The sequence below is a fragment of the Aulostomus chinensis genome, chromosome 9, assembly GCF_037954235.1.
Source record: "Aulostomus chinensis isolate RoL2024-O1b breed Wild chromosome 9, RoL_Achi_v1.0, whole genome shotgun sequence".
Taxonomy (NCBI): Eukaryota; Metazoa; Chordata; class Actinopteri; order Syngnathiformes; family Aulostomidae; genus Aulostomus; species Aulostomus chinensis.
Window position 1 is genome coordinate 21407626 of NC_141328.1, and position 15000 is coordinate 21422625.

At 42.9% G+C, this 15000-nt stretch overlaps 1 protein-coding gene across 4 annotated transcripts in view; it reads right to left on the minus strand.

Moving 5' to 3' along the window:
- Positions 1–15000, minus strand: part of sema3b (sema domain, immunoglobulin domain (Ig), short basic domain, secreted, (semaphorin) 3B) — an 86825-nt gene that overhangs the window by 70466 nt on the left and 1359 nt on the right. For 2 of the 4 annotated variants that reach the window (XM_086214232.1, XM_086214234.1), the window contains exon 3: positions 5427–5485. The exons of 1 other annotated variant lie outside the window; for it this stretch is intronic. The gene's annotated coding sequence lies outside the window, so the exon portion shown is untranslated. Of the gene's footprint in view, positions 1–3295; positions 4071–5426; positions 5486–15000 lie in introns of those variants that run through there. One more of the 4 variants, XM_086214230.1, reaches the window with a different exon arrangement.

Below are 15000 nucleotides of genomic sequence, written 5' to 3' on the forward strand. Positions count from 1 at the left end.
ATGGAGTTTAAATTCTAATAGTTACAGCAGCCACTGTGACAGGAAGTAGCAGGGCAACGTCTTAATTAATGAGATTAGGAACGCCTGTGTCAAAATGACTGCTGCAAAAAAAAAAGTCTACAGCCAAACCAGTGTTTCCTTTGGGTAGCATATTAGTTATATTAATCCATCGCTGCCCAAAGTTGGGCCCAGGGACTAATTTTGGCCTGCCGTAAGCTTCATTTTGAAAGGGTGAGTTACCAAGCCCTTTTTGCACTTGTCTGTTGCCCAGAAAATCATTTATCCATTCCTATCCTGCACCAAATCTCTGGGAGAGTCCAGATTCTTGCATACCGACCTTGTGAGGACATTATTATGTCAGAACGGTCTGCTGCGGCACAAACACACTAAAGCAGTTAGTCTGATGAGCTGATGATACATCAATAAACACACCATTTGCATTAACATTCTGTGGTTTAACCATGTTATTTATTTGTAATTATATTGAAGCACTCTGAATTCAGAGCGAATCTCGCTGCCAGAAGATCCAATTGCTAAAAACATCACATTAGAGCTACAACTACAACTTGTTTAAAATGGTCTCAGCAGAAAAATCTCCCTCCCCCCCTGCTCACTCACACGCACGCACACACACACACACACACACACACACACACACACACACACACACACACACTTTAACATTCATTAGCGATGACTTTCAAATCATGTTTCATCAACAGCATGGAAAATGAAAACAATACATAAATTTAAAAAATGAAACGAAAACCCTGATGAAAGTTTGATGCTAACAGCCTTTTGCTTTCTATTTCTATGAAGGAACAACCTCAGCTCTCGTCTGTCCCCTCTGGCTATGGAGGGGAAAAGTCAATATTTCAAGAGAGCAGAGATGCTCATGAAATATTTCAAACAAAGGAAAACTGACTGCTCTCTCTCTCTCTCTCTCTCTCTCTCTCTCTCTCTCTCTTTTTAAATCTTGTTTTATGCAGTTCGTCCACATTAGATACTTAATCTGATCAATAATCTTTGCGTTCCTGACGTTTGTCTCCTTCTTTCTGCTGACCTGGTATGTTGAGGGAAGGGTTAAGAGCGAGGTTAATGGCTTTTTACACTGAAGGTGGGTTGAGACGGGGGTTAATGTGGTTTGAAGGTGTGACGATGGATCACCATCACCATAAAGTTCTGTGGTGGTTGATTCATCGCCAGGCAATCAAGTGAACCACCTTGAACCCACCGAGGCTGCTCGCTTAAATAAAGGCCGCCCGTTTATTTATTTATTAATTTATTTTGAATATTTGTGTCCGCTGACCAGGTGACCAGTTGCTTCAAAGTCATGTCAGCAGGTGTGTGTTTGCAAGAGCCGGGTCATTAGCCTGGACGGTAGTAGCCAGCGTCATTGAGGAGACGATGCAAAGAGCAAGTTTTTAAAATTAGTCCTTTATGTTTCTTACATAAACAAAATATGAAGTCTTCCTGATGAAGTGGCCAGTGCAGTGCAGACAAACATCTCCATCAATTCTATTTTTGGATCTCTTGAGACACTGATGTACATGTAAGGACCTGAAAGGTTACAAGTGGTTGTTGCACCCTTTTGAATTCAAGTCTGTCTCCTTCAGTTCACTTTTTTACACTTTCTGTTCGTCAAAGGGGGCACTTCTGGCTTCTTGAAGACCGAAGTGTGGTAGTTTTTGACATTAAGGGAACATTCTTCAGAGGTGTAGTGGTGCATTTATTGTCCTCAGAACTCCGATATAAACGACCTCGGACACAGAACAGAGCACTAAAACAACCATTTGATCCGCCAAGCCTGAGAAGTTACGCAATTAGCTTTTCAGCTGTGATTGATGCATCTTTGTCGGACCCTTCCCATCTATTTTTGCGTGTCCTCTTACCACAGCACTTGATAAACACACTTCCAGTTGCTACAGGCGATGTGAGGTTATCCTGAACAGATGCACTGGACCTCTAACATGCAATGGTACAAAACTTCTCCGGCCTCCTTCCAACCATTTTTTTCGAAATAGGTAAGGGAACACGGTTAAAGTGGTGTGGATGGAGTGGAACTGATATTGTTGCACTGGACTCCAGTAAATTAAGATATTTCTAATATTTCATCCACATGAGGGAGTCAACCACCGTACGCAGTTTACTCCTGACTGCAAAGGCCAACTGTCAGGATGCAGTGGTATGGTAATGGAAGGGTTACTGCGTAGGTTAGTGGGTTTTGGGTGGAGGGGTTATAAAGACCAGAGAAAGACCCGGGATTACAGGACTGAAAAGGTGAGATGACAGACACGATGCACACCTGCGAGCACGGTACACACCCACTGACACACATGACACACTGGTGATTATGGTATAGCAAAGGGATGCCTGTATAAAAGTGTAGAAGCTTTTGGATGAGTAGCAGAAAGGAGATGAGATTGAGGCAGAGCGGTATGGGGGGGGGGGGTAAGCCCTCTGTCATTAGTTGTGGGATTTAAGGGAGAACCTGCAGAAAAGGGAGAGGTAAATGAGATTAGAGAACAAAAGTGGTGGAGTGAGGGAGGATGGCGGGTTGGAGGGAGGAGTGCAGGGACGAAGCACACAATAACCGCAGGTGTAGAGGGACCACAGAGTTCTAATCTTTTATTCACTATTGTTGCAGGTTTTTGTTTTTTTGTTTTTTGGAGTACAAGGAGCTTTATCAAGATAAAAAAAAAATCAAAACAAAACAAGAAACAGTTCTCAAAATGAACAGGATTTCAGACGTACCCATCACTACAAATGGAAACAGACACTCTCTACGCAAGCAATCAATTCCCTCTAAATCCTTAGCATCCACCGGTGAACCATCAGGAAATCAAAAAAATCTGAGAAAGACACACACTCCTCTCAGTTTAAGATAAAATACCCACCGATCAAATCTGATTACAGATAAAAACTTGTGTTTACCCCTCAAAAATAAAAAGTCCAGCCTGCGTAGCCAAGGCCTTTATATCACACTCAAATAATCAACACTGATAAGAAATAACAAATACAGCTGAACTGACTCATGCTCAGAAGTGCCTCCCAAAACAAGCAAATAATTCAAAAAAGGCTTTGCCTCACACTGGATATTAGATGAAGAAACTCCACTTTAGCTTCACTTGTTAAGAAAATTACATTTCAAAAGGCAGCATACATTTCTTGCTCTCACACAAGCACACAACTTCCTGTATCAGTTAATCATTAATGAAAACGTGTGTGTGTGTGTGTGTGAGATCATCTGGACAGGACAGATATTAAAGGATGTGACACTGAATCAAAGTCTCACCTTTTGTCATCAGTAGCTTCCTCTGCTTTTGTCCCGTCTCAGTCCTCAGCCCCTCTGACTCACTTTCTCCGTGGCAGGTGCCATCGTGGGTAAATAGTCCACAGGGAAAGGGCTATTCTCTGTTCTTCTGTCTCTTTCTTATACTCCTCCGTTGTGATTTATATCAGCATAAAAAAGCAGCACAAGTGTGGGTCTGTGTGTGTTTGTGTGTGTGTGTGTGTGTGTGTGTGTGTATGTGTGTGTGTGTGTATGTGTGCGCGCAACTCCAAAGGTCCTGGAATTCCTGAGTCCTGCGCTGTAAGAGCAAGCGTGGCTGAGCTTCCCCTCTCTGTCCTTCTCTCCTTGTCTTCTTTCCTCTCACTCTCCCGGACCGGCAGAGAGGAGGGGAAGACAGTTAGGGGGTGGGACAGAAGACAGAAGCTCTCCCTCTATCTTTTCTCTCTCCCCCCTTCTTCCCCTTCCACTGTCCCTTTCCCGGTCTCTCTCCCTTTCTGGCAAACTTTTATGCTCTGTCTTTTGGCTTGCGCTTTGTGACAGATATTCTTTCACCGCTCAGCAAGGCGTGAAGCTCTCTGACACACACACACACACACACACATACACACTCTGACATACACACACCCTCCTCTTTCTCCCAGCGCCACTCCCTCTGCCACAGTCCAGAGGTAAAGTCACTCCCTCACTCTGTCACCCAGCCGCAGTGCTTTTTTCCTGCTATAATGATTCAACATGCTTCATTCTCTAAGGTGGAGTGTGTGTGTGTGTGTGTGTGTGTGTGTGTGTGTGTGTGTGTGTGTGTGTGTGTGTGTGTCCGTGTGTGTCCATGAGGCTGAGCAAGTGTGTTTCCTCGTGATCATGTCAGTGTTTTTTTAACTGGTCATGATTAAGATCAGGGAGAGACTAGGATTTAATTTCAGGTTTGAGTTCCTTCGCAAAGTTCACACATTCTTTTAAAATGTCATGGTGAGGTCATCACTCAGCACAGAAGGTGTCTGTGCAAAACTGAAATCCCTCACATTCTATGCAGCTTTTGCAAAACAAAACAAACACCTATATCCTATTCTTTCTTTAAATAGTTCTTCAAAGTCATGATCTTCAAGTAGCCGAGTTCAAGATACACACCCTTCTAATAAAAACCCTTGACCCTGATAAAGTACCCCTGACCTTTTCACAGTGGCTGCATGCAGAGCTCATGCAGGAGCCGCTGAGGGGGCAGCGTGGGTCGCTCTTACGCACGTCTCTTTGAATTTGTTTGCACAGCAAAGTCACTGTTATAAATATATACATTAAAAAGCCTCATCAGCTACCTCCAGTTTATTTAGGGATTTACTCTCGCTGCGACTATCTTTTTTGGAAGCCGGTCATTCATCTGTAATCTCCTACAAAAATAAGATTTGCGTGTTTGTGAATTATAACAGTCTCTTTAAAAAAGGCTGATGATGGATAAAGAACTGAAGGTAAATGAGATGCCCAGTTTGAGTATAACGTTGTGTAGTGAGTGTTGTGTTGTGAGTTTCCTCTGTGTAAAATCCCAGATAACGCGTAAAGATTCCCACATGAATTTTAATAAATAAGACAAATTTGTGATCGGCTCACTCGTAAGCCATCTTATCGTAGCTTGAGGTCATCTTGAGAAGAAAGGAACATTTTAAGGTCTTAAATCAGCGCTGGAGTGAGAGAAGACAAAAGCTTTTCCTCACCAGCTGACTAAAAAAACCCTCATAATGATAATTTTATGTCTGTTATGCCTAAAACCGTGTTCATGTTGCATGTGAAGTTAATTTTCAGCTCTTTCCATTTTGTTGTTGTTGTTTGTTTGCTGAATAATTTGTCTTTATTCACTCCTCAAGAATGAGAGTCAGTGAGAATGCTCCTTGGCCCTGACTGGTCACAGTTGCTTTGAGCGCAGCAGCTAGCTAGTTAGCTTCGCTGTCCCCATTTGCACATCTCTTGTTTGGCTGCTACAGAGACACTTGAGCCATTCAGTGTGAACGGTGTGATGATGGGACCTCCTCCCTTTTTTAGTTTGCGTGTGTCGTTGTTCTTCCTCTTCCCTTCACAGATCCCGTACCTCGAAAAAAATGCTTGTGATTTTAATTGGTGACACTAAATTAGTGCGTGTGAACGTTACCTGTGTCTACGCATGGCCTGTCCAGGGTGTCCTAATGTCAGCTGGGATGCCCCACCTACCTGCGGGGTAAACGGAGAATAGATGATGGCTGTCTCAGAGGAATAGGCTGCACAAAGACCTAATTTTGAACCTTCCTTTTCCTCTGGGCTTCTTAAAAGTGATGTCATTAAGACTGCGTCTGAGTCCACAGCAGAGGAAGTGTGATGCAGGCCTCCCTAGAGGGACTCTAAACAGTTCCAGGGGAGGAGAGAACATTCAAAAGGACATCCAGTTGAACAAACCTCAAAACACTTGCTTATTTACTGTTTTGCTTTTTTCCAAGAATCTGAAATGAATAAATGACGCTGGACAGATTTCATGTGTTCAGTGGCTATTGAGGTTATGTAAAACAGAAACATTAGGCTAGCTTGGCTAAATATAGCTGACTGTCTATGGGATTAATAAAGGGGCGATGACGCACCTCAATCCTAGCTTTCTCCAGAGGAGGCCCACAATCTCAGACTTTGAAAACCCTGAAAAAGGTCTACACACTTGAGGTAGCAGGGGTTTAACTACAAAAGGGCCTAAATACTTGACTTTGCATCCTCATCCCTTTGCACTTCTGGACCCTTGAAGACCAGTTTTGTAGCTTGTACCTGTTATTACAGAACTGCTTTTGTCTCCTACCTCCATACCGATAAGGCTCCTGATACAAAATCCACCAGCAGTCAACAAATACAGAATTTAGATCAAACTGGTCCATAGACTCAAAGAGGCTGACATCAGAGACTGAAGGACTGGCTGATCAAAGGTTCCTGGTTCAATCCTCGCTTCCCCCGATCACCTTGTAGAAGTGTCCTTGAGCAAGATTTGGAACCTGTAATTGCTCTTGATGAGTAGGCAGGTGCCTAGTGTGGCGTCCTCCCCCGTGAATGATGTTTGTGAATGAGGCGACTTTGTGGAGTGCTTTTAGTACCGCAAAAGTGGAGAGGCGCTTAATTAAAACAACCCACTCGCCATCCTTGGAGTCAATATGACCACAGCAACCAGAAAATGATGATTTACACAGCAAAAGAGCCAAAGTGGTCAAACTGATTCCAGAGAACACAGATGTGTGGGAAAATACACAGGACATTGACAACAAGGAATCCTGTTAATTTCATGTTATCTAAATTGAATTTGAAAAAGAAATGAAGCAACAACAAAAAAACAAACCTCAATCTCTGATTTACTGATGCTGAACATGCTAAGGAAGTTTAACGTACCAGTATGCTAGGACTCCTGTCACACATAACCTAGACTACTGTATTGTATTTATAATCAGGCACCAGACAGGGACACACACTAACACCAGGAGATCCACACACAAACACCTGCTTAAATTACATTTATATAAATGCAAACACTCACACACACACACACACACACGCGCGCGCACGCACACACACAGCGTGTGCCGTCTGTCTGGCGTCTAGCTGGCACCATTCAGGCTATCATCTCCAGAGGCTGTGAAGCCAATCACAACCGCCATTCTGCAGCTTTCATTACCACACACACATATATATATACACTCACACACATGCACACACACATTAGGTCCAGAGACTGCAGAACATGTCTCTTGTTACTAGGGAGTACATATAAAACAAATTAGAGCTGCAGAATGAGATAATAAGAACATTCAATTACATGGCAGTGATATAACAGCAACAACAGATGTGCCAGTGTCACATGTAGCTGCTCTTAATTACTGCGCTAATCACTTTCATCGAGATGTGCTGACTGTTCCAGAAGAAGTTGGATCATAGACCCGCGTTTATAGAGCTGTTGATAACTGCTCCAACTGTTTTTCTATGATTCCTCCTCAACTATTCATTTCAAGACCGTACCTCCTTTATGGATGTTTTTATGGACCTTGTGATTTATCTGAAATTGAATAATTAAATTACGGTTCCAATGTTTGAGGAGACTTATGGAAAAGGTTAGTTTTTAATTGTTTAAATATTGTATCACAGCAGAATCAACATTTTTAAATGCAAGAAACTCCTTTGGTGAGTTTCTGACGCAGAGTGTGAGCTCCTGAAAGGCTTGTGGACCCTGATAGACCTTCAAGTCCTTTCAATACTCTTTGTTTTTGGAAAATTGTGTCAGTAATATACTGTAAGTCAGATGTTTCACAGCTATCAAGAATGTCTCCACCTGCTCGGTGCCCCCTCACGTGCAACTGTTCCTTCCTCTAATCTACTCTTCCTTCAGTCACTGAACTTTGCTGCATGTGTTTTAACCAAAACTGACATCTGATATCAACACAAAGACTGATAAGCCACTGACCGGACCTGAGCCAGTAAAGAATGTCACGGCAGTCTGTCAGCATCAATACCTCGATAAATGAGGCAGCGCCAAATTTCCTTCACAGCAACAAAAAGAGAGACTGACGCATGCACACTGCAGTACCCATCCTTGCTGGGGTGTTTTGAAATTTTGTTGCTTATAATTTATTTATCAGTTATTGATTTGCTTTTCCTACCACACCACAATATACACAAACACACGCACTATGTTTCCCACACTTTTCATTACACAGAAGTGGGGAGGTGTACGCAAGGGAAAGTGAATTCTCTTGTCGCTTCATGCTTTTCTGATGAGCAGAGGGCAAAACACACGCACATGCACACACACACACACACACACACACACACACACACACACACACACACACACACGCACACACTCACACACACATTATATTTTATGGTGCAGGGCAACAAATTTAGATGGTCCTATTTCAGCTCCTATTTCACTGCAGTCAAAACAGGAAGTGTTGCATATCTTGGCAAAAGTCAAGAATTTAAAAATTCGTCCGAAATCAACGCAAGCGGAATACGTGAAACGAGCATTTAAAAAAAAAAAAATACACATATAACCTTTAGACCATAAGCAAAATTTCTGTGTTGCAGTCAACCACTAGGTGGCACTAAACAGCCAGAGCAATAAGTTGTTCATGTGTTGCTATCTGTCAGTCTGACTAACAAGAAAACCCGTCAGTGTCCCAGTGAGCTCGTTCATATTTTTCGAGGCGCTAGCTCACAAAACTTTTAAAATATTACGTTATTTTTCATAGAATTCTGCTCTAAAGCAGTAAGTCAATCACTGTATATAAATACTGCACTCTCTACACATCCCAAACACACACACACACACACACACACACACTGTTCCCATTGCTGCTATCCTCTGTCACTGCTAACCTTTACTAAAAGAGCATGTGGTTTTCCTCTCAGTTCTTCTACTTTCATTTGAAATGGCCCCCTCCCCTCTAAATCCCTCCATCATCCGTATGACCGACCCCAGCCTCCCCTCATTCAGACTCTTCACCTTACCATTCTTCTCTATTCATCCCTTTATCTTTAACCACTGTGCTTCATGCTTCGACTTCATTTGCTCCCTTCGTACCTCTAATCTCCACGTCCATTCACTCCTCCTTCAGTTTCACTCTCTCCCTTCTTTGCATTCCACACAATCTTGTTTTTCCATACATCCACATTTCCCTCATTTTCACCTTTCCCTCCATTTATACTCCCTCCCTTTGTAATTGTCTGCACCAATCACTACCATTCATCTCACACTCTTTCGCTACCTTCTTCCCTCTATCCTTCCATCTCGATTCCCTGTTTGTTCAAGGCCTCTTTTAACGAAGCCAGCCTCCTTCCAGGTCTCAACGGGCCATTGTCAATACTGATGTCTGGTCTCTTACACACACACACACACACACGCACGCACATACACATACATGCATGTGCACACACAAAAGAACACAAAGCATGGTATAAGGTTCTCAGCCTCTACTGTCCTTTGTTCTGTCTTCTAATGGCTTAGTAGTCTTCAACACTCCCTCACAAGTTCAGCAGGCTGCCACTGGTGAGCGCTGTCCGGTCTGTAGCAATGCTAGCATATATATTTTAAGGGTATAACATTTTCCAGCTGTGATACAATGCCTGCAAAATGAACAAAACAAGCAGGACAAATGAGGATTTAAATAAGCACTGAAAAATTATTACAATTTAGTGAATAAAAGCTTTGCCGCTTATTGAATCGGTAATTATGTTTAAGTTTGGCTTTATCGCTCAGGCTTCCTGCAGAGCCGGTGACACATGCCATCCAAAAAACACAGCTACAAATGAAGGGAAATTTCATAGAAGTCCATTCATCCATCCATTTTCTATCCCGCTTATCTATTAAGTGTCTTGGGGGGGGGGGGGGGGCGCTGGTGCCTATCTCAGCAGACATTGGGTGAGAGGCGGGGTTCACCTTAGATGGATTGCCAGGTCGTCGCAGGGCCATCAGGAGCAATTAGGGGTTCAGTATTTTGCTCAAGGATACTTTGACATGGTCACCGGGGGAAGTGAGGATCTAACCAGCGACCCTTCAGTTGCCAGACAGCCACTCTACCGCTGAGCCATGCCACCGCCCAATTCATAAGGTTCATGCTAATACATAGCACAGCTGGAATTGAAACTATACTGTATAGTGCTCCCTTGCAAATTAAATAAGTACAAGAAATCACAGGCCAAAAGTTTCAAAATGTTGAACCAAACCTCACCTGGGTGAGAAAAGCACACATAATGAAGGTTCAGCACCAGCAGAGGGACAGAAAGGACATGCTGGGATCCAACCCAGAACCCTGCAAATTGTCCTTCCCTCCATGCCTTCCATTTTGCTACGTCATAATAGCATCAGTTGGCAAAATGAAACTCTTTACAAGCAGTCAAATGTATTTATGTGTCTCGACTCACTGCACTTCTCAATAAGCCAGAAGTTTTTTTTTTTAACTGTTCGTCAGTCAAATGAAAAATATAGATGAAGTAGTTCATCAATAAGATGGCGCAAGTAACCAGAACCTGGCAACACAAAGCTCCAACCACTGTCTATATCTTGCTTGGGGTCAAACAACCACTCACATTCACACTTACCGCCAATTCAGGGTCTCCCATGAATATAAGTTGCACGTTCTTGGTGTGTTTAAGGCCGCTGGACCACCCGGAGATGCAAACTTCTCACAGAAAGGCCAAGCAGGTCATGGGATTCAAACCCAGAAGCAAAAGTGTCAACAAGAAAAAAACAACAACAATTGGACTGTTTTCAGCTTTCAGGAATGGTATCAAGATCCTTCAACTTGCCATCAGTAAAATGCCCCTGTATTTGTTATTATGCCTCCATGTACTGTAATCCCGCCTCCACGTACCAAAATCCTACCTCCATGTAACGTAACCACACCTCCGCGTACCAAAACCCTGCCTCCACGGCAAACTTCATGTCCACATGACGCAATAGTTATCTGCCATCTGCCCAGTGTGAACTGGGATTTATCTCTGAAGAGGACAGGCCTGAAACACCGTAGAAGGTCAGGACTTCCCCACTCAATTCCGTTATGATGCCAAACTGTCAGGTCAAGACTTTGTTGTGGGGGGGGGGCCCTCAGTCACCTTCCCTTAGACAACTCCTGCCTGTTTGTGCTGAAGTTCTTTGATTGTTCAGTCAGTTGTTGCATCCGCCGTCTGGGTGGCTGTTCTCACACAAATTCAGAGGAGAAGAAGCTGGATATGGCGGTCCGGGGGGGTGGGGTGGGGTGGTGGACACGTGGCCTCCAGCTGTCATGCCGCTTTGATGTACCTCCAAACTTTGAACAAAAAATTTTGAGAAACAAATGTTTTGTCTCAGATCTTGAACTCATCACACATGGGGGTGAAAATGAAAACAAAAGTGTTGCATTTATATTGTTGTTCATATTTTGAAAGGAAAAAATGTTTTCACTCGTGAAAGAAAAGGAAAATTAGCATTTAAACGTGGTGACATCATGGTCCGTTGCTTATTTTTGTTGTTTAAATTTCACCCATCTATCATCTTTTCTCTCAACTGGTTCTCCCAAGGCAGCACTCCTACTCATATAAATATTTCACATCCAAAACTTAAAAAAGGCCTGTTACTTTACACTTCAAAGACCCCAGTGTATGCATCACTCCTACACACATGCACGCACGCACACACACACACACACACGCACACTATATGCAAACACAATGTACACGTACACATCCTCAAGGACGCTACACTCACCCTCATTTACAGGAATAAAATATATAGAAATATACCAAATTTGCAAATTTCACACAGACAAAATACAGACATCCACACACATTGTGTACACACACTGCAGGCCCTGGAGTGACCATGGAGGTGTGCAGGCGAAAACTCACACACACACACACACACACACACACACACACACACACACACACACACCTCATTCATGATTTATGTGGCGAGGATGGGAAGAGCTGATAGATTCTGCTCTCCAAAACACTCCTACAGCTTCCTGCTTGACCAAAGCACAGATACGGTGGAGGGTCTCATGTATATATTGATGTAAATATCAAAAGAAGCTGGCGTATCACCTAAAATGTACCCATCCACACACCCTTTTCACGAAACCCCACTACATGTTCAGATTGTAGAAAGAAGATTTGCTCCAAATTTGACCAAATGAGCAGAAGGAATCAATTACAATTCAAGTACGAGATAACTGCGAAAGTCCAGATTCAAAAAATTATATTTAGAACTCTTGGAAATGAGCACAAGATGTCAAACAGGGCAGTAAAAATTAATTTTATTCTCTTCCACTGATTTAACTACGTTAAATATTTCCACTCAGGAAAAACAATTGACTCTTTCCGTCTTTCTTATGACCAATATTTTTTAATGATTTTAAGGTTGTCTAAAATAAATCAAAGGGATCATTTTTTAAGTCATGACATATTGGTCACAAATGTTCCCTCGCAGTTAAACAGCCACAGAAATCAAGTCAGACAGACAAGTCACAAAAGTGAGTACTTGAGGGGAAAAAAAGCATTTAAAACCAAGGATCCCCGACTCATAGGTCGAAATAGAGTTAGAAAATAAGGGAGGGGGGGGCATGGGTGTCTCAGTTATGTAAAAACACATTATGATCAGTGCTTTAGTTCAATATTCATTTTAAATGATTGTAATCATTCAGGCCTGAAATACTTCCAACAGACTTGAAATAGCCCTGAAATAATTGTCTATTTCCAGTAAAACCAGCTCTGCTCTCCTCTTTTGTTACTGTTTTTACTTTGTCCTCATGAATTCACTCTCAAGTCCTTTCAAGGCCTTATTTTTTTCACTTTTTTTAACCAAGAGGACATTTTCAAAGCCAGCAGGCATCCAGTCCACCTTTCTTTGTACTCCTGTCTCCCATGGTCTCCCATAAATGTATGCAGAAAAATGTACTTGACTGTGTGTGCATGTGTGTGTGTGTGTGTGTGTGTGCTCTCAGACACATCAAACAGGTGCAGTTGTGGTACCCAACAGTAACAGTCGAGCTGCCGTCTGACAGTCTTTGTAGGCAGATAGAGTGAACCAGAACCCAGTGGTGTGTTAGACTCATCAAAGCCTCAACACACTGGACCTCAAATCATTTTACTGCTCTGGAGAGCACACAGCTGCGCCGATTGGAAAACCACCTGACCGTGTGTGTGTGTGTGTGTGTGTGTATGTGTGCGTGTGTGTGTGCGCGTGTGTGTGTGTGCGCGTGTGTGTGACAGGTGGCAACCGGAAAGTAGTATGTTGACTTGGAAATTGTGACTTGTGAAAGTTGGAGCGCATACTTGTGTGTCACGGCATCAAATAAGCATGTCTTTCAGTGTGTGTGTGTGTGTGTGTGAGAGAGAGAGAGAGAGAGAGAGAGAGACGGACAGACAGACAGACCTTGTCTAATCATATGTGGGGTCCACATACGGTTCAGTTACACGTGGGGTCCTACAGTACTTGCTTATGCAGCCGAAATTTTGGACCCCACAAGTTTACAGGGCAGTTTTAGGGTTAAGACTTGGTTTTGTTGGTGCATTCGTGGATGCATGAATGTCACTGATGGGTCCCCATGAAGATAGCAACATCTACGCTCTGTGTGTGTGTGTGTGTGTGTGTGTGTGTGTGTGTGTGTGTGTGTGTGTGTGTGTGTGTGTGTGTGTGTGTGTGTGTGTGTGTTTCTGCTGTCCTGCAGGCTGTGTAATTGCCTGGCTGGGAAACCCTTGACTTTCTGACATTTGAGAAACAATGGCAATCTCTCTCTCTCTCTCTCTCTGAGTTAGGAAACACTGATCTGTGAAAAACAGACAAAGAAAGTGAACAAGAAAGAAAGAGGAATTGTGAAAAATGAAAATGGAATGATGAGGAGGAGAAGAAGGAAGAGAAGGACAAAGTGTTCCCTGTGCTCTTTTATGAATCCCAGAGTTCTGGGCGATTATCCCAGAACTGGGGGTCAACCAAGTACCAGAACCAAGAGCCAGTGATCCACAGCACAGGAATGAATGACAATGAAACTCAAGGGAAAACACATAAGAGGGGCTGGAGCTTTCAGGTTGTTTCCTTTGGCATCTGATAGCCAATGTGATCGTGTGGTCTCAGGAATTTAGCAATGAAGAAAATGCAGCAAGTGACATAATAAAGCAAAAAGTTAAATATCACAGATCCTAAATATCACAGATGCCTGAAGATATTTTGACAGTACAAATGTCAACACGTTCCCATTCTATGACTTTAAAATAGGACATTTCTAGCTTGTACCAAGGCACAAGGCAGCCTTTGACATCTGTTACCCCTTTCCCCACAACAGGTAGGCTCCGAGCATGAAGGATAATGAGACACTTTCCCTATTTTGTGTGTGTGTGTGTGTGTGTGTGTACAAGCATTTCTATGGCAGCGATGCAGAAGTCCTGCACAACATTTGCAAAAACAGTACCAACATCAAAACTGTGACTCACTCCCTCTGTGCAGGCTTCACCACAGAGGGATAGGAACCAGTTTATTTACTGCTACACACAAACAATAGTTTGCATAATGGTGCCAAGGCAACAGAAGATGACCTCCAAGACACCTAAGAGTTCCTTATGAAACACCTGGAACAGAAGGTTGTGGAAAGTAACATGAACAAATACGGTATTTTACCGAAGATTTGCTCTGTGCGTCGTCATCTTGCCATGATCAGTGCTTAGCCTGTTTCTTATGTGGATGAACACAAATATCTGAGAGTGTGTTGGTAACAAATCACAGCAGAATACTTGGTATTACGCTGGAAAGGTACATAATGTATGTAAAGTGTAAAGTCTACATCCTTCATGCCAACAGCAACGCCGTTCTCATCCCTCCCCTTTAAATAAGAGGAGGAATCCAGACACGCTTGTCTTGTTATCTTTCACTCCCTCCATCGGTCCCTGCGCAGAGCCCTGCTAATTAGATCAACTCCCTCTCCAAACATCATGACATCAGTAGCTACCGTGTCTAAACTTCCTCAGCTCCTCTTCCTCCGTCATCGTCTGTCTTCATGCCTTAAATGCCCCCCCCACACAACTTACATTTAGTTGTCAGATGCAAAATTGCAGTCAGTAGTGTTTGTGATTTTTTAAATTATGTTATCTAATTAGCTTCTTGTGACAGTACTTGTTTTATAGCATCCCTGGATCAAATAAAACACATTTGTAAACTATTTTTTTCAGGTTTTTACGTAATTGCATCATCTTTG